We start from the raw sequence: 23,524 nt of genomic DNA on the forward strand, positions 1-23,524 counted from the left end.
TTCAGGATTGTCATGGTATTTATGCAAAAGGAGACTGATCCAAGGTTATATCAGCAAACTGAAATTTAGTATATCCTGTTACATCCCCTGCTTTCTTAATAAAAATGTTTCTTATGTATGGGTAATTAAGTTATATATGGATAATTAAGTAATGTATGGGTAATTAACCTATGCTGTGGTGCTGGTGTTACAACAATACATTTTTTGAAGCAGAACTAGTACCAGGGCATGACTGACACATCATTTGAAGTTGTTGCTGTATTTTCACCTTTTCAACAGACCCTTGCATGTGGTAGATGTCTCTAAAATATCCTTTGTAATTTGTTATACTAAGTGTGGTCACTCCTGCCAGCTGGCTTTTTCCTCATCATTGATTGAAGTGCAACTTTCTCTATTTTCACCTTCTTCATAGCACATTTTTAATGTGGCTAGTTTTATTTAAGCAATTTGTGTGTCATCATTATGTAAATTAAATCTTCTTTAGCTTTAACATAGACTGTTTTAGTAATTGTTAATTTAAGGGGAGAACATGTTTTCTATCATTCCTGGTGAAACATCAGTATTTATTCTTTCAGAAGGGCATAAAGGAGGTGACAAGTTGGTTTTTTTTGATATCTTAATAAAGCTTTCATGTATGAATAGACAGGATGCAAATCACAACTATCACTATATGTGAGAATAAGGAATGCAATAAAGAATTGAAAGAAAAGGTGAGGTGAAGATTCACAATTTCTTTTCTCTGAGTTACATTTAATTATAAAAAAAACCCCAAGAGGTACTTCAGAAAACAATCTTTCCATGGGCTTACTGGACACTCACCTAAATAGGTTCGTTACAATCTGACAGTGGAAGCTAATTTGCCGCTCAAAAGAATTTCTACTATTTTTTTTGGCTTCAGTTATGTTCATAGTAGTTCAAAAGAGTCAGAGACAGAAAACACTGTTTGGACATTTAACCACTGCTTGGTTAAGAGCACTGTTCCATTAAACCTTATATGGCTTTTTTTTTTTGCCCTACTTTTGAATAGTCCATGCTTTTTGGGAAATATTTCACAACATAGACCAGCTGGCATGGTATCATTAGGGTTCAATAAGACCTCCAAGATCCAGTGCATCTTTCAGCTGAATACCACCATGTTCTCTAAAACATATCACAAAGTACCACATCCAATCCTTTTTTGAATGCTTCCAGGGATGGTGACTCCACCACTTCCTTGAGCAGCCTATTCCAAAACTTTTCTTTTGGAATAGGCTCTTTTCAGTGAAGAAATTTTCCGCTATTTCCAGCCTGAACCTATCCTGTTGCAACTTGGGACCATTTCCCCCTTGGCCTTGTTGCTTGGGAGAAGAGGCTGACCTCCATCTTGATACAAACACCTTTCAGGAAGTTGTAGAGGCAATAAATTCATCAAAACAATTTATTTATCTTAATTTCTGTGTAGGCTGGATCTTTTCTCCCTTTCATGTCTCCATTCACACTTTTTCTGTTGTATTTGATGGTTCTTCCTTCTGATGCTATTCCTATCCCATTATTTTCAATCTGTGGATAGCCATGCTGAAAATAAGTAGCAGTTTTCATTGTAAATAGCTGAGTAGTGAAGATAAATATTGAGAGAATTGCTTGTTGTGAGTTGCAGAAAAAAACAGACTAATAATGACACAGATCCTTAACCATCTCTTGAGCAGATGTATCTTCAGAGCAGGTTTTGAAATCAAAATATAATGGATAGCAGGAATAAACAAAACAGAAACATATCAAACTCTTCAGACTGATGTCCCTAAATTTGTTGTCTCTGATCCTGACAAGAATAAGCCATCACTAGTAATAATTAAATAAAATTTTGCTCTAACATTGATACAGAGCTTGGAAAACCCCAAATTATTTACATAGATTTATTTTGTTTATTTGGCTGTTTTTATGATGTAATCAGCTTGTTTGAAGAAAAGGATCTGTAAAAAGCTTGAAAACAGGCAGTTTAAGTAGATATTTATTTGACATTCTTATGCCGCAGAGACTCCTACTAGAAATGCAATCTAATTCATTAAAGTTCTGAACCACAGAAGCATAAAATGATGTTGGAATAAAATCCCATAATACTTACTAGTGTTTGTAAATGAGTAATGCTGTTAGGAATGCTTCCTGTCATTATCTGCTTGTGAAGGAGGCTGAGTGGGATTTCTTCAGATAAAGTATTAAGCCTCTCTACACAGACTACAGGTCTGATGCAGTGAGTGGCATTAAAGGAAAACAGAGCTGAGATTACTTTCTGTGGAGTGCCATTTTTTACTGTTGCCTCTATTTAAAGTATCATAATGGCTTTAGTGACCGTTTCTTAAACCCCTGTATGTAGAACATTTCATCTTCTTTTATAAAACCCTTTATACTCTAAAATAATGAGTTTGAAGAATCTTATTTGTCCATTGTGTTTACAAGTAAATGACATTTTAGTCTGATAACATTTAGCGTCTTCACTGCTCTCATTAAATTTGTTTCAGTTAATTTAAATATTTCAGTACAGCTTAAAGCCATGTTGATTTCAGCTGTAATTTCTCATCTGACAAATCCATTTCAGTGAGGCTGATCAGTTTTTTGAAAGACCATCTGAAAAAACAGGGAAATAGCTCAATTCTATCTTCAGTTTGAGCACTACTAATGCACTAATGCCCACCAAATTAATGATATCTTATTTTAATAATTAGGTGAAAAGAGAATACATTTTAATAATTACATAAAAAGAGACCCAGTACCTTCGCATATACCCTATAGGCTAGGAATATCATACTTGGTTACTCTAAATATTTGTTTTTATTGGTTAGAGTTGAATTGTAACCAAATATGCCATATTTCAGAAAGTAGGTAAACATCTTGATTTCATGTTTTCTTATCACTGAATATATTATAATATTTTTAGTGTATCCTGGTTCCTCATTTATGGCAAAATTCTATCTACAATATTTCTTTTCTAAAGAACCTACAGTTTAGGTGTTGTTTATTGTTCTCAAAACCAGGACTTGTGTCTTCAACTGTTACAGCCACAAGTTTTATAAACTTTTGTATCAGTTCACTGGCTTTCATTTCACAAGAACAGGACCAAAACTGTTTTAACCGTATTTAATATCTTCTTGTCCAATTTGCCTGATAAATAAAAGCTAAAGAGTAGAAATTTGTTCAAGATATCTGACTTGCTGTGTTGTGTTATTTTAGGAAATTTTCCAATTGTCATGACAATATCTTATAGGAATATAAAAAATAAATTGTGTAGTTTTCCAATATTTTAAAAAATTCCAGCCTGTATATCATAAAGGCATCTACAGAAAAGGTAAGACTGCAGAACTGTGAGTTTCTGCACTCATACTTGCTCTGAGATGCTCTTCTGGTGTAAATCTGTGCCATCACAGAGAACTTGAGAAGCTGCACTGATGTGCCTCAGTGACCTGAGGCATCTGATTCACTGACACCCTCCTCTGACTCCTACATTGCTGTATAAAGCCACTGAGACAAATCTTTTTGGTTTCTCTTTTCCCCAGGCCCCAGCTACTGTTAAGACTGGCAAGAAAATATTATTGACAGATTGGTAAGTCCTTTTGTTTTAAGTTATGATAGTTTATATTTTCAACTTGTTTTGTTTGAATGCTTTTCTTGGATTGTTAAAACCATCATGACACACAGTTTAATTCAAACAATTATTTGATTCATTATAATACAGGCAGAACTTTCAATTAGGGTTTCAAAAACAAATCTTTGCCATTGCAAATGGGTGTTCATATTGAAGGAAAGTGATTTAGCTTTTACCATTTTCTTTTGCAACATAACTTGGTTTTAAGTCAACTGAGCAAGTCTCTGAACATGTTGGAGATTAGGCAACAACTTTTCTCAGTGGTGCAGTTCATCTGTCATTCCTAAAACTCCTAGTCTCTGGTGGCAGAAGTATATGTGATTTCAGTGGTATGGTTCATACACAGAGTATCAAATCTGATGTATTTTAGAGAAGATATCAAGATATCAGGGTGTTTTTCAGGAGCAGGTTCTCTTCCATCCCAGTCAAAGGAGAGCTTCTATCAATTTCTGTGGTGGCTGGGTCATTCTGCTTTAAAGTTGACACAAAAAAGTTCCTGACTGTTAATGCAGTTATTTGTTATACTCAAACTATTTGTATTATGTCCAATAAATTTTTTTCAAGTGGAGTTATCCCTGAAGGAGTTAGCCATTTATCTCCATGCAGTTTTACTCCTATATTATATGTTGATGTAATGAAAACTAGACCATCAAGCTGATATTTTATTATGTAACAGAAGCAATCTTTAAAACACTTAGCTAATAACATATCTAATAATAAATGAGAGTCCATAAATATATGAACCCAATTATTTCTGCAGGTCAATATAATATACAGTATGTTACCATTCCCTAGTACATTCCCTTGTTATATTAAGCTGCTCTTGTACCTATAACTTGCAGTATCCATCATTTCAAGGCATGAATTCAAAAATAAAATTAAACATGCTTTGGACAAACCACCAAATCAGCTTGCCTATGAATTGTTGATAAAATATTTGCATTAAAAAGCATTGTGTGATTTTACTCTGAAAGATGTACTCTCTAGTAAATAGATTTTATAGAAGAAAAACAGATGCAACATGTTTTACAAAAAACTTGGATCTAGTTCTATGAAACTGCCACAATTGTGGAGTATTTTTTTTTTAAATTGTATTGTTTTATTGACCATTTTAGAGCTCTTTTTAGTAGTGAAATGATTGGTGAAGCAAGTCAACCAAATCAATTGAATTAAATTATATACATGTTAAAAAATACACTAAGGTGAAAAGGAAAGTAAAACAGATGTCTCTACTAATGCATACAGAAATGCCATCAGGAAGACGCTCATTTTGTCATTTTTTCCATTAAGTTTTGCATCTCTATAGAAGAAGATTGCAATCTTAAACTTATCTTGAGGAAAGATTAATTTTATATGAAAATATTAAATGTTACCAAGAATGAGTCCTCCCCATGTACTTTTATGTGTTGTTGTTCTGGTTTTCTAAAGCAATCATTATGATTGAGCTGTACCACAGAGTTGAATAGAATTTTTTGTCTTACACTGTGTACAGACCTAGAGCTGGCAAGCATTTTCCCTTGTGGCAGTCCCAGGTGAGCAGAATCCTATTTTCTATGCTGAGGAGGCAGCTGCTGGAAATGTCACAGTTCATTTTGGGGAAATCACACCACTGACCAGAAATCAAATCAAGCAGCGAATAAATATAGTGTTATTGGCTTGTTCTCTGCCTCTCCAGACTGCACTGCGTTCACCTTCACGTTATAGGCAGGTACTGGGTCCCAGTGCAGCTGTGGTACCTATGCATGAGGAAGCTGAAAAACAACTTTTGAAAGACTTTAGGAAGGAACAGAAAATATCTCCAGAATAAGAAGGTTCCTTTGAAAAAAGTGATGTTTATGTAAGAACATTACACCTTATTCTTGTTGAGCAACTTTTAGGTTAAGAAGGTGTCGAAACTAGACACCACAGATCATCTTCCCTAACACTATTTTCATCCAGCATAATTTAGAGAAATCTGTGGCAGAGCATTATCCTGATTCTACAACCTCTTCTTGTCGAATTAGATTTTATGATCCATCTGTGTAAATAAACTAGAAAGGACCTAGATTGTGTCATATACTTTGTCATGCATTGTGTACTTCCAACAAACATCCACCATGGTCTGAAGACTATCATAAACCACAGGCTACTCTAACGTGGAAGCATGGTTGAAATTATTCTTTTTTACCACAGAAAATAATTCATCTGCACAGAGAAACGTGCTGCGCAGGCTGGCCTCAGTAGTTACAAGTAGCCATTGATCATTGTTTAAGTGATGGAGATGTACCCATAGGTATGGATTTAGAGAAAGGGTCAGAGCCTGATTCTAGCCCTCGCTGTTTCCAACATTTCTACTATAGCTCTGCTCAAATAGTTTTAATGGTATCATTTGGATAAAAATTGTTGTAGAGCTCTGCAATAATTTTGGCGTAACTAGGTAACCATTTCAGATTTTATCTCATTAATTTTTGTAGAGTTGCTGTATGCTGCAGCTCATGTCAGTTCTTGAAGCAGAAAAATGCTATTTCATATGATAAGTTAAGCCTGAATTCATTTTAACTAACATAGAAATCCTAAGTGAAGAGTAAGCTCTTTTCCAAGCTAGTTTTACCTACTTAGCTTAGCCTTGCAATAAAACATCTCCAGAGGACAGTTCATTCTACCTCTGACATGAATGACACTGGAATTGTCTCTCACTCCTCGCTGGCATTCAGATAAATAGAATGATTCTGAATACTTCAACTAGAACTGCTCCAAAACCTGACATGGTGATTTGCTATATTTAAGCACATCAGTATATTCATAAATAGTTTCTGTTTCTCATTTTCTATTTGAACATTACTAGCTTTTTTCACCTTTTTAAGTAATTTGTAAGTTCAGGTTGGAACAGAAACTTGTGTATTGTCTCAAAATAGATTGATTTTCAAGAATTATATTTATTTCCTCATTTTGTGTAAAGGGTCAGTGACTGTGTTTTCTTACGATGACTTAACAACTGATAAGCACTTTTTGATATCATACTGTAGTAATTCACCATATGCAATATGAAAAAAGAAAAATAAATTTTTTTGAAACATCACTGATAGAATTTCAACATACACTATTAGAAAATATTTGCACATCAAGAAAACACTAACATTTGCCACTGTTTCTACTGGGAGGCTTAGAATTTTATAGCCTTTTGTGATGTTTTTCAGAAACAGAGGGAACTACTGTTGTGATCATGATGAGTCCTAATTTTCCTGTATTAACCTTGGACCATCCATGCCCAGTGTTTTATTTTTAAATTATTTTTTCCACTAAAGTATATTCTACATCTCTATCTCTTATTAACATTTGCCAATCTTTTGTTCAGTTTTTGTCCCTTTGGTGAAAGCCTGAGCAGTTTCATTGGTAACAATTCAAAATAATAACATTTTAGTGTAGATAATTCCCAAATGAGTAAAAAGGAACTCAGGCACCCAATTAAAGAAATTCAGATGGGCAGAAACTTCTGGAGATAATCTGTTCCAAACCTGTACTTAGCTCAGACTATCTTCAAGGACAAGTTTGATTCTTCAGTATTTTGTTCAGGTGAGTTTTGCTTATCTTCAGGGATGGAGATAAGACAACCTGGGCAACCTTTTCCAGTATTTCATCACTCTAATTATGCACTGTTTTTTCCTCATAGTTAATTAAAATTTCTGTGCTTCACCTTGTTGATATTGCCTATTCCTCTTCCATTGTACATCTTTAGGTAGAATCTGATTCCACTTTCGTTATAAACACAGTGAATACCATTCCCATTCTCTATAACCTATATATCAAAATAGTTACCGCATGCAGATTTGAAATGCTTTTTCCAGGAAAAGTGCTATCTCTAAAATAAGATATATGTGCAGAGATATAATTTATAAGTGGAATGAGGTGATTTTCTGATACATCTGCAAGAACCTGTGAACAGGAGTTATAGGTGATGAAACTGATGAGGGATGATAATCATACATTATTTTAACCTGCTAAAAAAAGCAACATTGAAAAATTATCAAGTCAATATTACAAATACAACTTTCTGATTCTCAAGATGACTTTATAAAGTTGTCAGCCCTACAGAGTGCATTCAGGAAGAAAAATATAATAATCAGTAAGCAACTCAGAAGAGACAGGTTCAGTGCTGTGTGTGCATTTGTAAAGCTATGTTAGTGGCAGAAATAGATTTTATATCCTGCTGCTTCTTTGTTACATCTACAAACACTAGCGGAAAAAGTGTAGTTGTTAGGAGTGTCTGACCTAAAAAGTGTGGCTGATTAATGCTGAATCTTGTCCATGAAAAGCAGCAGCAAGCAAATCTATTGATCAATATACAGGAAATATTGTTTACCGTGCAAAGTGGAATAATATATTTTGTAAAAGACAATACCATCTTTATCTGGTGCACTTAGTGCACTAATTTCAAAGAAAAAAGGATAATTCATGTGCAGATGCAACCTGCATTTGGATAATCTGATGGTCTACTAAAACTTCATAGTAATTTTTGGGGCAGAGCTCTTTGAGGTAGTGTTTCTGTCCCAGCTTTCTAGGGCGGAAGTCATCATAAGGCCCCAAGATAGGTCCTTTGCGCCTTATTTTGACAAGGTAGCTGACTATGATATTTGAGGTAAATACTCCTCAAATCTAAATCATTCTTTCCCTGCTTCTCTCTAGATTACTGGAAAGATCGGGGATTTTGAAAGACAGCTCTGGTCTTTCTAAATATTGTGACATCAGAAAAGTTCTCTGGGTGAATGTCAGTCTGGGTGATTGATATTTGTCCAGAATCCATTTAAAAAAAGTGAAGTTCACAGCATGTTTTAAAAATGCCTTCCTTTTCTGTAAAAAACCTAAAATGTAAATATAAATAATATTTATGAGTTTAGGATCTAGTCCAGAGACATTCTATGAAACAGCTAAGTAAACTCTAAGTAAACTCCTGTTTACTATATTAATGTTTAATTTGAAATGGGAATTTAGCATGCTGAGAAGACAATTCAGAGAACATTAAAATTCAAGCTGCTGTTCTGTATTCAATACTCTACATGCACACTGAGGTCCAGAAAAACTACACAGTATTTGTGTAATCTCTTCTGAAGTTGATCAATATATGCGAATTGCCAAGATAAGACAACCTGTTGTGAGAAAGTGCAAAATTATTTCCCTCGTGCTTGGAAATCCTGGTTGGCCCTTGGAGTGTTTTTTTGTGGTGAGTTGATTTTGTATGGAAATTTATCTTTTTCTTCCCCCCCCCCCCTCTCAGCAGATTCCTTAGGAAACCTAAATTAGGAGTAGAGAATATTGTATTACAGAAATTCTATTTGAATGTAGGGTCTTAGTATCTCATTAAGTAATAAGTTCTCCAGAGGAGACAACCAGTGGGAACTCAAAGACAAAATTACTTGCCTGAGATTAATAGGATAGAGACCAGAGGATGCTCAAAACTCCCGAGTCCTAGTCCCAGCTGCTGCTGCCCCTCATGCTGTTTCACTTTCAGTTGCACAACCAGGAATCTTCATGACTTATGCCTCTAATACTTTGGGGAAAGTTTTGTAAAACAGGAAACAGAATTAGGAACAACCACAAACTTAAAAGTAAACAATTTTATTATGGATGGCTTTTGGATATCCAACAGGGGGTAGGCTTCCACACAGTAAGGTTTTAAATAAAATCTGAAATCATCTGTAAGTCACCATTATTCATACACTCTTAATGAGTATAATTTATGATAAGGCACAATGACACAGCACGAGGGATGTTGCCTAAGGCAGCAACAAGCCTTGAGATGCTCAAGTAACAAGGTAATTTTGGTGCAGCTCATACAGTGTTTGTGATGACAAATCCTAATCTGCTTTGATTGTCCTGTGCTATGAAAGAACAAAGCTACATTGAAATGATAGACCCACAAGCCATTTTGATTATAAGGCTTGTGTGTTTTTTCACAACATTTTGTCCATAACTTCTTTCGTGTCTGTTTGAAAGAGCCACGAGAACATATATCCAGTAATAGTTATATTTTATCTGTGTTTAAAGTTGTTTGGTGCCTAGTATTACACCTCTAATATGGAAATAAATCGAGGAAAGAGTTTTTTTTTTCCTGGTGGTCTTTCTCCACCCTGTGATTTTTGATTCAGAACAGATCTCTGAATAATGTCCATGCTATAAAAGTAACCCAGAAATCTTGGTCCATTTGTTACCCTGCAAAAAAGGAGCTATAATTGCAAAGTCCAGAATGAGCACTGCTCACTATCAAGAGACATAAAATCCCTCTTAAACTATAGAAAATATATTAGTACCTGGAGGAAAACATATCATACTCTAATCCATTTTTATGAGCTCCAGATAGAGGTAACCACACTACTTAATGGTCAAACCTGAATTCAGAAAAAGCTGCTTAGAAAGTCCCTGAGGTGGGAGAAATGTCCAAAAACCTTGCTGAAGACAAGGTAGATGACAGCCAGTGCTCTCTCCTTAGCCGGAGATCCAGACATTTTTCATAGAATGCAATTGTTGGATCAGCTCTGAGTTATCTTTCACAAATCTATACTGCCTGCTCCTGATCACTTCCTCCTTCATGTACACTGAAATGTGTTCCCTGACTGACCTTCGTGGCTTTTTCAAGGACTGGGGTAAGGCTGACCAGTTAGTGGTTCCTTCCACTGTCTTTTCAACCTCTCTTGAGGCTGGGTGCAGCTTTTGCCTTTGACTTTTTTTTTAAAAAAAGTAGAATCGTAGAATCATTGAGGTTGGAAAAGACCTTTAAGATCATCAAGTCCAACCATCAAACTAGTACCACTAACATGTTCATCATTAAACCTTGTCCTCCATATCAACACTTTTTTTGAACAATTCCAGGAATGGAATTGCTACCACTTCACATGGCAATCTGTTCCAATGCTTTACAACTCTACCTCTGATCTCTTTAGTGAGTTGAATAAGGTACTAGCTTGAAAGAAAAGACATGAAGTTTAACTTGATTTTTAAATGGCTGTTTTGATGTTTTTTAGCATATTTCTAAAAACTTTCAATATGTATAATTTGTACAATTATTTAAATTGATTCTTTAGTTATGATGACTTTGCTAGGATGGTATGAAAAGCACCCAAGATTACAATTTGTATTAATTAGTTTTAATCAAGAATTTGTACAGACACCAGACAGGTAAGAATAAAACTATATCAATTTCACTCTCACATGCTGCATTTGAAGTGGTGAAGCATTTTGTGTATGATTTTGTATTCTTAATACCATATATTTATATCTAGACAATCAGTAAGGGTCCCAGTAGAGATAAGAGGCCTAAAATACCTAAATGTAATAATGACCTCTTCATGACACAGACCTCTTTGTCTAAATAGGAAAATCAGAAAAAAATTTGGGAAGGGAGGGGTGGAATGCTGTCCTCATTTTCAGCTGAGGAAAAAAAACCCCACCACTTCCTAGAGTGACAATAATTAATTTGACTAAGATCATGGAGGTAGTATCTCAACGTCCCCTTGCTAATGTCTTTGTGCAAAACCAATCTGTCCCATTCACTGAAATAATAAAATTAAAAATTACAAAAATTTAATCTGTGTACTTTCAGAGGTACTTTAATGCAGAAGGAAAAAACCTCCAACTTAGTCAGTTCTCATCCTGTGTATTTGTAACACTTTAAACAGACCCATATTGAAAATAGAAAATCTGCCTACTTACAGACAAAGGATTCATTACTGGGATTAAAACAGAAAAATCTCTTCATTGGTCATTTGCATCACTCCTCAGCCAAATTAATGATTTAAAGGATCTTACTGAAAGAAAATTTAATGCAAGATTTTTATCAGAGGTAAAAGGCAGCACTTTAGCACTTTGTTGGCAAGTAACAATTCCAGACTGGTAACAGAGGGCTGATTTACCTCATATTATTGTTACATGATGAAGAGATTAATAATCACAGTAGTGCTATAATGCAACAAGACAAGCATAAACTATGAATAAAAAACATATTGTATTTCAATGAGTTGGGAAGGTAGAAGGAGCTATTCAATAGACAATAGTGAAATAGTGTATCTCGGTATAGAAGATTTGAGGGCAGAGCCTCGCAGACAGAAATGATTGATTGTTAGGAAACAAAGGCCAGGAGGATCATGATACTTTCTTTTTGATAAAACAGTATAAACTGTTCATTTTTTAAAGAAACTGGAAGAACAATTTGACATTGTTAAGAGATGATAGTGGGAAAATTTTAAAAATCTCTATGATAACTGGCTCTGATAATTGAGTGTATGTTATCTATTTCAGTCAAGCATCTTTAATACTATTCTATAGCCCTTGCAAGAGAAAATCAGCATGTGATTTATCTTAGAGGCTCATGGAAAATTTTTAAGGGACTCCTCTCAACAGAAGATTAAACCCATTTGCTATAAAACTTAAATTATCATGGAATATTAATGCCTATTACTTATTGTTCATTGTGCTCACACTAGATTAGAAACAATATCAATACTCTTCCTTCTTAACCACTTCCTCTCTATAAAAAAACAAGTTATACAATATTGCCAGAAATAGGAGGTGGAAATCCAGTGTCCAGTGAAGCTGATAGAACATGTTGACTGTCTCAGTGCTCAGATCTCATTCTGAATAGTTCCAGTGGCCACATGTAATACAGGGCCTGGTTGCAGGCTGATATTTCATGTCTCACTAGTTATTTAACATGGAATACACAAGTAGATTTGTATTTCATGTCATGCTTCCATTGCACAATATGAGTGGTGATGGACCAATGCAAAAGGCTACTGGGAAAGACTAATGCTCTTTGCAGCATCTGCTGGAATTGGAGTTGACTTTGATCACTACATTTCTGTAAGAAGACAGAAACAAAGAGAAACCTAAGAAACTTTGGTGGAGAGCTCTTTGAGACCAAGAGTGTGTTAGAGCATCCCCTTTCAAGAAAACAGTAGTGTTAATATTTCTCCTAAATGCAAAGCAGGCTGTGACAATATGTCATAGCATATCTTGTGTGTCAGTTTTTTTCTCCTTTGGGAATTAGAGCGAAAAAGGGAAGTATTTTGTGTGCCATCTGTTTAATACGATCCTATGATTGTTCATATATCAACCATATGACCAGTCAATGTGTGTCTCAGAAGAGATCACTCTCTCCAATGCTTGTTTGACTGTGGTTTAGAAAGAAGTCTCCCCACCCTTCCTTTAGCAAAGAAGTTTCTTGAAATAAATGGCATACTTCTAGATTTTATGCCCATTTATTGGGTCCCTGAATTTGTGCCTCTAAGTATGTATGAGTAAGGCAATCTTCTTCCACTGGAATGTGTTTCATCTTGCTAAACTAACAACTGAAATATGATTAATCACTTTTCCCTTGGGGTCATTTATTATGAATGGTTCATGTAGTTACTACATAGAGCATCTTTCTAGGGTGGTGTGATAAAGTGAATGCTTTTACAAATTGGATTCTTGCTTGGCTGGTGCCTATTCCTGTTACCTGTGTGAAACTGCATGGCTGACTCTTGCAAACTAATATTTTGAGAACCTCTTATAATATCTCAAAAAAACTCCTACCAATAACCAAAACCCCACCAAAAAACCAAACCAAACAAAAAATAAAAAACCCAAAACCAAACCAAAACACAAAAACACCCCCACGAAAACCTCCAAAACAAAAACAAACAAAAAAAGCTACTCTAAAATGCTGAGCAGCCAAAAGTTTCTGCACTATCTGCCAGCCTCAAAATAACCTCCCTATCTACCGCAGTTTATATTTACAAAAGATAGGATTATATAAACAAAAATTTGATGCAATGTAGTCTCTGTAAAGTTTTTTGGTTTTTGGAGTGCTGTGTAAAAACATTTTCTAATAGAAAACACTTTGTAGAACACTTTAACGCGAAGCATGACTGTCAAAGGAAAATATTTTCTTTTATGGGCAAACAAGAAGATGAAATTACACTCCTAAGAGATCACAATAGACAACAAACATTCATGCTTGCAAAACCAGTCTATTTAAACTAAATTTCATCCAACTTCTAAGTTGTCTTTGCATTTGATGGATGTGATGTGTTCATTGTGATAAGACAAATCTTGAGAATCGCTACCTTAAACATCTATATTTTTTGTATCTTTTTTTCTTGCAACCCCTTTTTACTTTTGAATCATGTCAACTTTTATTTTTGTTGTTGGAATGAATTGCCTCAGTGATAAAACCCCTGAAAGTTTTATTCAAATGTGCTGAAGGAGCCTCCCATAGAACCAAATGGGAGTAGTGCACCAAGCAGGACTTTAGCAAAGCGGTAAAATGAAAACTTTTGGGAAAGTTTTTTTCTAAATAGTCTCTCCATGGTCACATTGCTGTAACTGTTTAAAATATTTCCTCAGAATATCACAATCTTTGTTTTTGAGGCAGTCATTAAAAACAAATTCCAGTGCCTGTGGCCTTCATTCTGAAGTAAATCAGGTTTTGACTGAAGGGAATGAATATAGAATCAATGCTAGGGGGGAAAAGTGCGGAAAATATTAACAACTATGCCTCTAAAAACTACTTATATTTGTATTCCCCAAAAAAAAGTTTTCATAAAAACAAATTAATATCTCCTCCTAGTTTAACTGTAAACCTGGAATGTTGTATTGTATTAACTGGAGTAAACTGAGAGCGTAATATACATCCATTTAGATTGTACAGTCTACCTTGCATAGATTTTATTTACATTTCTTAAAAAACATCCTTATAAGAGCACTTAAAGCTATTTAGTAATAGCAAACAGAAACATTCATGTCCCTAATATTGTTAAAATAGAGCAAAGCTGCATGTCGAATATCACATCACCTCATACTCATATTTTGTATTTAAAAACCTGATTTCATCTCTTCCTTTGAAATGGAGCATCCTGTTACAGTGAAATCTCAGGCATGCTGAACTGAAGGCACTTTAAATTGCTCTGAGGAGCTGACGTGCTGTGAATGGCAGTGGTGCAAACACAGATTTATGTTGAATTAGCACAAAAGCCAAGTCAGTCTGTGCAGAGAAGTTGTACCTCTAATAATTACCTGATGCGATGGGAAATAAGTACACTCAAAAAGTATTTGTAGTAAAACTCAGAAATATGTTAAAAGTTTACTCAGTGTGAAGAAAAGAGGGATTAAAAAATATCCCACTGATTTCAGATCCCAGTAGAAGTCTAAAATAGATGAGGCTTCCCCTCAACACAGATTTTAATTTTTTCCCAAGATCCCACATCAAACACATTGAAGAATGTAGGCTTCCAAGACCCAATATGAACTTAAGTAAGTTGGTTAGGGCTGCTTTGCAATGCAAAATCAAGCTTCCTCCTGGGTATTTGGCATGTTTTCTTGCAAAAAAGTATCTTTTCGTTAGAAATCTCTAAATAAATCACTGTCCCTTGAAAATTCTTCTGCGTGTATATCTGTGTAGTTAGTTTACCACCCCTACTTTTGTAGCCCAGTTATATCAGTATTTCTGCAAAAAAATGGTCGTCCAAAATAAATTCATTTTCTCTGATTTTTATAGTTCCTTGCGATAGTTATTGGAATATGCTATATATGAAAATATGTCATTGGTGAAAAAATGAACCTGTGCCAAAAAGTGGATGCAGTGTCACAAGGACGAATTATAGAGGAATAATTCCTTCCCTGGATCTTCTGAATCTACTCCTGCTCTTGAAACCCAGGATGCTGCTGCTCTTCTTTGCTGGCTCCTGCCCCAATACTTTTCTGTAGAATTGTTACAGTCAATCCCCAAATGCTAATATTTGGGAATGAGGGGTTTTCAACTCTCCCACAGGCAGGACTTTGCGTTTGTCAAGGTCATATGGGAGTGCTCAAAGCTCTTCTGTATGTAGCAAAGGCTTTTCTTTATTGACTTAAATTTGAATTGTTCTGTAGTTTAATGTGTTAAAGCAAAATTCAGCCTTATCTCTTTGTTCCTAATGATTAGGTTTTTAAGTAGACATGGGAAGCAAGAATACATAGAGCAAAATAGACAACATCTAGTAGCAAAAAGGAATGAAAATATTAGAAAAGAAATAAAAATATAATATAATGAACTCTTGTGAGAAGATTCTTGGAGTGTCAGATTACTGGAAATCAACACACAAATATATGAAGATTATTCATTGGTTATTTAACTGCTGCAGTGTTGCCCAGGATATTTATATAATCATGCTTATTTAGGTCTTGGGAGAGGAAACCTCAGTAGCCCAGAGGATTTTTATTTAAAACAAGGTCTTATTTTATAAGACATATTCCAAATATACCATATTCTGTGCAATAATAGATACATTTTATCAGCTGCTTGGGGGAGCTGTATTTTACTAATCCTGCATGTAGTACTACAGGTTCCATCAAGGTGTCCCTCAGGCATGTCTTTACTGCTAGCTCTGCCTGCAGTATGGAAGCAAAAACAACAATTAAAGCTAAAAACTGGCCATAAGAAAATCAAGAAACTTACTGGACTACTCTAGACTTACTTTCAATGGCATTATAGGTATATTTTACATAAAGAGTAGGAAAAGATCCCATGCACAAATAATCAATATTTGACTCCATGGAAATGACTGAGAAAATTTCAGTAGTCTGTTTTTTTTTTAAATCCATTAGTCATTTTCATTGTCTTTTTGCAAGCACTCATGGAAGTAAAGGAGGTTTTCTGAAACACATATAGAAACCTCACACAAACGTTCAAGTAGAGTTGATGCAAGCAGAACTGTAAGTAAAAGTCAGAAATTGTGTTTAAGAAAAGATCTTTTCCCAAAGCCAAGCGCTTTCAGAAATTAGAATATTTTGTTTTACTTTGATCTGTCTGTACTCCTTCTTTTTCCTCCTTAGTCTCCCAGCAGGAATTCCTTTGGATTCCTTTTTTCAGCATCTATGCAAACACCACAGAACCTGGTGCTCAAACACTTCCTCGTTCCTGGAAATACTTAAGGCTGGGTTGGACAGGTCTTTGAGCAATCCAGACTAGTGGAAGGAATCCTTGCCCATGCCAGGAGTTTAAGATTCCATCCAACCCAAATCTTTATGTGGTTCTGTGATTCTCTGATCACAGGTATTAGACACTTCACATGAAGAAACAATGAGATTAAACAAATGAACTGGACAACAATGTGCCAACTAATTCAGACACTGGCTGCTTCACTTCCATTTGATGCTTTCACGTAAATTCCTCTCCAGCTGGACAACCAACTTCATCTCCCTCTGATTCAATTTTCCATTTGATAAAGGAGTATAATAATAGTTCTCTATCTCTACTTGGTATTGTGCACCTAATGCAATGTTACAAAGCATTTTCAGATACTGCAGCAGCAATGAATAATACAAACAGGAGTGTGATGGAGACTGCTTCATCTTAAGGGTTTAAGTGTGCACCTATTTTCTTGTGTTTTCCTAGGGACATGTGGCTTCCTTTGATGCGATCATAAAGCCACAGATAATACTCACGGGTCTTCGAAGCATTCAGTGGGGGAATTATACAAAAACGGACAAAAAAGGGCTGCGGCTACCTCCCCATGAAACCTTCTTTATACACAGCAGTAGTTTGCTTTTTACTTTGCCTCCAATGGAGCATCACAAATTATTTCCTCACCTTCTGATAAGATGGAAAAACTATTTCTTTGGAATTAACTGGAGCTTAATTCACTTTGTAATTCTCTATACTGGACATGGTCTTCCACTAGTAGATTTTTATTTAGCTGATGATTGCCTGTATCTTGTCTTCATTCTCAGGGATAAAAAGATCTGAAGTTTTTCTGAACATTTTGCTGTTGCCAAGGTGATAAAACACCAGCTCAGAGATTAATGCTTTTTTTCTTGCTGCATGTGTCTGAGAAAGGGTCTGAATGTATATGCTCAGAGACGTGGGATTTTTAGTCAACAAACTTCAAACACATTCAGTTTTGCAGGAAAGTATGTTATTCTAGATGGTCTTTAAGGCCACTTCCAAACAAAAGCATTCTATAATTCTATCATGACATCTCAAAATTTTAGGTTGATTGTGGCAGATTGACCCCAATTCTAATTGCAAGCAACTAAACGCTCACCAGCTTAGGAGTTCAATACAGCAGAACTTGAAAGTAAACACTGTAATTCATATTTCATAAAGATTTCAAATTTAATTTTTAGGATTCTTCTATTTCAGTGCCACAAGATGTCAGTGCAGTTTAAGCAACAGCAGAGCACTTTTAGAATGTAAGCTGCAGTGAAAATGGGCAACAGAAAAGAAAGAGAATATCTGCAGTTAATTATAAGGTCTGTTCTCGGAGAAATACATCTACAGTGTCTTCATGGCCTTTTTTTCCCCAACTTATTTCTGGAGCATGCTCTGCATAATTACAATTAGAATGAACATAAATATAAAAATTCCAAATAGGAGGTACTTTATATCCCTGTCTGCATTTTACTTTTCTTTTAATTCAACAGTTAATGCAAAAGCTGCACCTAAATACATTTTACTGCTCAATAGAGCAGCATTTTTTTCTCAGCATGTTGAATTTTGATGATACTTTTCCAAGTTTTTCTCAGACTTTGTGAAAGGAAAAGGAGGACGAGGAAGAAGAATAAAATCAAGCCCTGCTCTCTTATAGTAATGACGCATCCACCTCACTTGTAACAGGAGCTAATATATTTCTATTACAATGATCCCATAGAATGGGTAGTTAATCATCAAGAAAATTCATTAGCTGAATGTCACCAGGAACCTGTGTACTGTGGCAAAGGAACAATGGGCAACTACTTGAGCTTTAGTTCAGCAGTGAGCTCCCCTCAAAAGGCTGCTTTGCTCTTTGTGAAACTGGGTACAAAGTTAATGGCATGATAAATGGGTGTTTGAACTTAGTAAGCTTCTTTGACTACAAGGACCGAGTTCTTCCTGCCTGCGTGCCAGCTAATATTTCATACTGGGTATTGTTTCATGATGTTTTTGAATTTTCACAAAAGTGGAGCCATCACATGCAAGGCCAAGGCAGGAGGAATCTCCCATCCAAAAATCAATGTTTGCATGATTTTATCTTTTGAGATATACATTTTACTGATGTAAAATGGTCCTTTTGCACAATGCACAAAGCAATGAATTTGTTGATATATCTTGGCCCATGTCTATGTGAGCATGAGTAGTGCTTAAAATGCTTGTACTGCTCTCGTAGACAGTTTGGGAACTTGGTAAAGAATGTTTTTCTTTTTTGGAGATTAGGTGCACACATATATGTTTCAAAGCCACCTTATGGACAGCACACAAGGGCTGATACAGCTCTGAAATAGGAGTATAAATCTCAGGCTGAAAAAACCAACAATTTAAGGGCAGAGGTGTGTGAAAGAACAGCATTTGGATGTGCATGTTGGAAACTAACAGGCCCCTGAACAAAAAGGGTTGATTGAAGGTGTTTCTGCCTACCCATGGCCTGTTTCTGTACAGACAATCTAGTCAGGCTTGTGGGGTGTATTTTTGTGTGGTAAGGCTGATGTAGTGCTAACCCTCCACTTGTGCTCAGTTTGATGAATTTTAAATGCCCTCAACTAACCTCTGATCTACCACTGACATCCCTGGCGAGGAGAGCACCATGAAACACCTTCCAACCAGAGCACTGAGCAACAGTCATTATGTCTCATCATTCCCTTAATTGGGACCGTTCCCAAGGAAAAGGTGTCACTAACCTCTTGGCAAGTCAGGATTCGTTGAATACAATACAGGGTATTGTATTTGATACCTGTTCCCCTCCTGCCTCAGCATGGTATTTATAGAAAAGTAAAACCAGCAGGGGTGCAGTAACTGTAGGGGATATGAGCTCTTGCTCCATGTCTCATTCAGCATCAGCCAAGCCTTGCAGGAGAGTCACAGGCAGCCCCAGAACACTACCCAATATTTCTCCTGCCCATCCATTACCTCTTCTTTTTCTTCAAATAATAAGTGAAGAAGCAATTTGTTTACAAGCCACATTCTCTTTTTCTCTGCTGGGTGCTTCAGATGTCAGCATGATAGAAGAGCAGGGGGATTTGTACACTGGCCAAGGATCTGCTGCACAGCCCATTATGGCTGGGGATATTTGCATGGAAACAGGGCATCCAGCAGCTGCTTTCATAGTTCATATCTGTCCATGCAGAGAAATAGCCACAGCACCAGCAGCAATTACCTCTTGTGCTGTAACCTGTACCTTTCTTCATCTTCAAACTAGATTAGTGTTTTTTGGGGGAAAGTTGGTTTTGGCTTGAAGCACACATCACGCTGCAGAATGTTTTTGGAGACAGAGGCAATTTTTGGCTCACTAAAATAAAGTCTACATGGAAAATGAAAAACTGACCTGGACTAGCAACATCAAAGCAGAGACTGCCTTGTCTTTGTAGCTTATCGAATTCTAAGGTGAGATAGCAAAAGGCAGCTACTCAACTAATTTGATGCAAACAGAAATAATTGCACTGTGTTATGTTGAACTTCTCTGTTTTATGAGCTTCCAACCCTGACAACACTTGTTATTTATTCTATAAATAAGATTGAATTCTTGTCTCTGATTTGGGATTATTCATTTTTCTATGCCTGAAGAAGTAATTATGCAGATTCATAGGAATGGACCTTCTTTTAAAGGTCTCTGATATATTTACAATCCTAGTATAAAATCAGCCTCTTCCTAGAAGAGAAGCCAAGAGCAAAGAAAAAGAGGCATTAGTGAAATAATTATTTTCCCCTCCACCCTCATCAAAATAATAGCTTGGGTCGGATATGGCTTAGGTGTTTTTGGGTATGGCTCTCAAATTCGCTTGATTTCAGCAGTCAGCAATAAATATCTGGTTTTTGAATTCCATTCCTGCAATCCAGGATTCTGAAGCCCTTCCTTTGTGCTCAATTCTGTTGTCAAGATTTTTACTTCTGAAAATTTATCAGGAAAATGCAGTGAAAGCCAGACAAATTAGTATAGTAGTGAATAACTTGGAAAACACTGCCACTCCAACATTATATAAATATGTGTTAAATTATGGCAGTTATGGGAATAAGCTTCTGTGGATAGCCTCAAAAGCTATAAAACAGACTATTTACTTTTAAACCCAGGAGAACCTTCTGAGTTTTCTGACTTTGTCATATTGCTTAAATGCAGGTGAATGAACACTGTTCATTTCCAAATGGAAATCAATTTCTTTTTTTAAAATGTAGAGTTTGACAGAAGTCATAGCTCTGCAAACTGTGACTAAGAGTGTAAGTCTTTATTAGTCTTCATAATGCAAACTTTCTATATTATTTCTAAAAAAACATGCAGGAGACATTTTTCAAAATGACTTTCTTTATAAATGTTTTTTCTGGTTGCAATATATCACACCATTCCTCTTTATATCCAAGTGATTTCTTCTTGTTGCATGGAACATTACTGTAGAAGGTCACTCAAGAAGTGACCTTAACTTCAAGACACCCTTCTTTGGAAATGTCTTGGACAATTCACAATATATTATTGGCTTACTGGTTTATTTTCTTTACATCAAGTGTAATTGTCATTTATCTGTTTCAAATTATAATTTATCTGTTTCAATTATTTGCTTCACTCCCAAAATGAGAAATGACAACTTTTTGCTATTATCTGGGGGATTGAGACAAATCCTAGCTTTACTGTACTGATTCTCATAAAAATGTAGGAATATTTAGTTCCTATTTCTGTGCTACAGTACAAGCTAGAATCGGTCCCAGGTTAAATCAGGTCTTATTTTATACACCAGTTTAAATTGTATCACACTGCAGAGGACTTGAAACTACTCAAAGAAGTCAATTGAGTATTTTCCCATACTATCACCACCATCTCTATCTGTATATATAGATTCTTATTGGGAAGTAGAACAGCTACTGATTGTAAGAAAGGGAATTAAACTTCAGAAGGAATTATGCAGTGCTCAGGCAGCCCTGAGGATCAGGAAAGAAGAGATATTATACAGACATCTGTTTGGTCTTGAAGCAATGTATTACACACAGTTTAGTCAAACCCTCTGTGTGTGTTTGTGCATGAACTTACATGAGTGAAGTATTTTACAGAGATTTATGTTAAATTAGTCAGCTTTTCTGTCTTACACTTTTTTGAGATGAGGGTTGCTTTTTCTGACACTATGGATAATAGATCCGAAAGCAAAATCTACAGCTGGAGGAGTAAAGGGGATTTTTAGGCTTGTGCCTAACAACACAGCATTACAGGAGATGAGCTTTGGGATGATAATGGGTTCTGCTATTTGTATAGGAGTATTTTGTCTGCATGCTTTGTCTGCCTCCCCCAGTGACTAGAGCACCAGTGTATAGTTTAGTGCTGGAGACACAGGAAACTACTAGAATTCACAGAGGCTAGGAAGGCTAATTTTTTTCTGTAAGACATTTTTGTCTTTGGAAATATATTCCAGTCCATTTCTCATCAGGTAGACCAAAAAGTTGAAAATCGTCGTACAAGTTTGATGTTTCACTTTATTTTGGTATTAGCCACAAGAAATTGTGGCTTTTCTGAAAGGGCAGACAATCCCCATAATCTTTGCTCATACTCTAATACACTGTGTCATTACTGTGGACCTCAAAAGCCCAGCGACTTCTGACCAAATTGTCCTGAATCTCACCCATTTCACTTCAAACCCACCAGAGAATATGAGATATAAAACTGATCAGGCTCTTGTGGAGTGGCCAAAAGGCTCCTCACACAGATACACTACTGCTATCCAAATTAGAATGAGGACTATTGATTCTCCTAGTGTGTTAACATATTGAAGAAGCATGACATCAGGTATATAAATCAATAAAAGTTTTCAAAAACAGGTAAACATATTAAGTAAGCTATACACATATATATGTATCTATGCATGTGTATGCAAAACTATATAGAGATTTGCAGAGATATGAAAGCACATTCTTCAGAAACATCTTCAGAGCTGTATATTAATTGGAATGCTTTGGTGTCTACAAGTTATTTGCACAGTATTTATAGTGAGATCAAATTTATTATTCTTCACTGACTCCAGAGTCATCTTGTTAATTTATTAATCAAAACGCAGCTTTTAACACCAGAATGTTACAAGGTTTGGTTTTTTCCTTAGGGAATGGTTGATTTTCTTTTGTTTTTCCCAAATGGCAACCTTGCAAGCTTGGATCAGGGTCTGATGATGAGATGTTAATGAAGCAGTTATTTTGATTCTGTTTTGTTTATATGCCAATAAAATGAAACAAAATTTAGTTCCTTGGTAGTCTAGCAAAACAAAACACAGAAAAAAGAGGTACCTTTCTTATTCATTTTAGTATATTTTATACTAAAGAAACATAATCATCAAGGTTAGTATTATGTTCATATCACTAATCTTATTGCTCTTGTAGTCAAAACCAAAACTAATTATTTTTTTTGATTTAGATAGATTGTCAAAAATCAATTTTTCTAAAGATGGATTGTCTAATAAACTCTCCTATGTGATGTAACTTGGTAAAACTAATGTTGAATAACTTTTAGGTTTAACCTTGTGCATGGTAAAATTATTTTAACAAAAGATTAATAGATTGATAAAAAGTTTGAATTTATATTTTCATCTACCCTTCTGTTAATACATCAGTAGGGTGTATAAACTTGTAAGTGTAGATGATAGGAATGGATTATTAAAGATACTCCGTGTGGGTCAATAGTCCATCAATAATTCAAGGTATAATTTAGACGTATGATTATATTCAGTACATTACTACCGTTTGCCACTTCGTTTCAATAATATCTTAAGAGTCACAGAAAGATAATTTAATTTATTTATTTATTTGGGCAATCATAAACCTATCCTGTGGAATATAGGAATATCTTCTGATAATAGGAACATGAAATTTTGTAATCTTCAGTGCAAAAATTTGGTAGAATCAGTGAAGCACAGAACATTTCTTATATTTGAAGAATAGGAAAGAAAAAATGCATGCTCGTCTGAGATATTTTTTTTCCTGGC

At 35.4% G+C, this 23,524-nt stretch overlaps 1 protein-coding gene across 9 annotated transcripts in view; it reads left to right on the forward strand.

Annotated features, from left to right (window-relative positions):
• TENM4 (teneurin transmembrane protein 4) overlaps positions 1–23,524 on the forward strand; it is a 1,542,144-nt gene that overhangs the window by 193,242 nt on the left and 1,325,378 nt on the right. For all 9 annotated transcript variants that reach the window (XM_064720073.1, XM_064720105.1, XM_064720113.1 and 6 more), the window contains exon 2: positions 3,528–3,574. The gene's annotated coding sequence lies outside the window, so the exon portion shown is untranslated. The remainder of the gene's footprint in view (positions 1–3,527; positions 3,575–23,524) is intronic.

This window comes from Zonotrichia leucophrys, chromosome 1 (genome assembly GCF_028769735.1).
Source record: "Zonotrichia leucophrys gambelii isolate GWCS_2022_RI chromosome 1, RI_Zleu_2.0, whole genome shotgun sequence".
NCBI lineage: Eukaryota > Metazoa > Chordata > Aves > Passeriformes > Passerellidae > Zonotrichia > Zonotrichia leucophrys.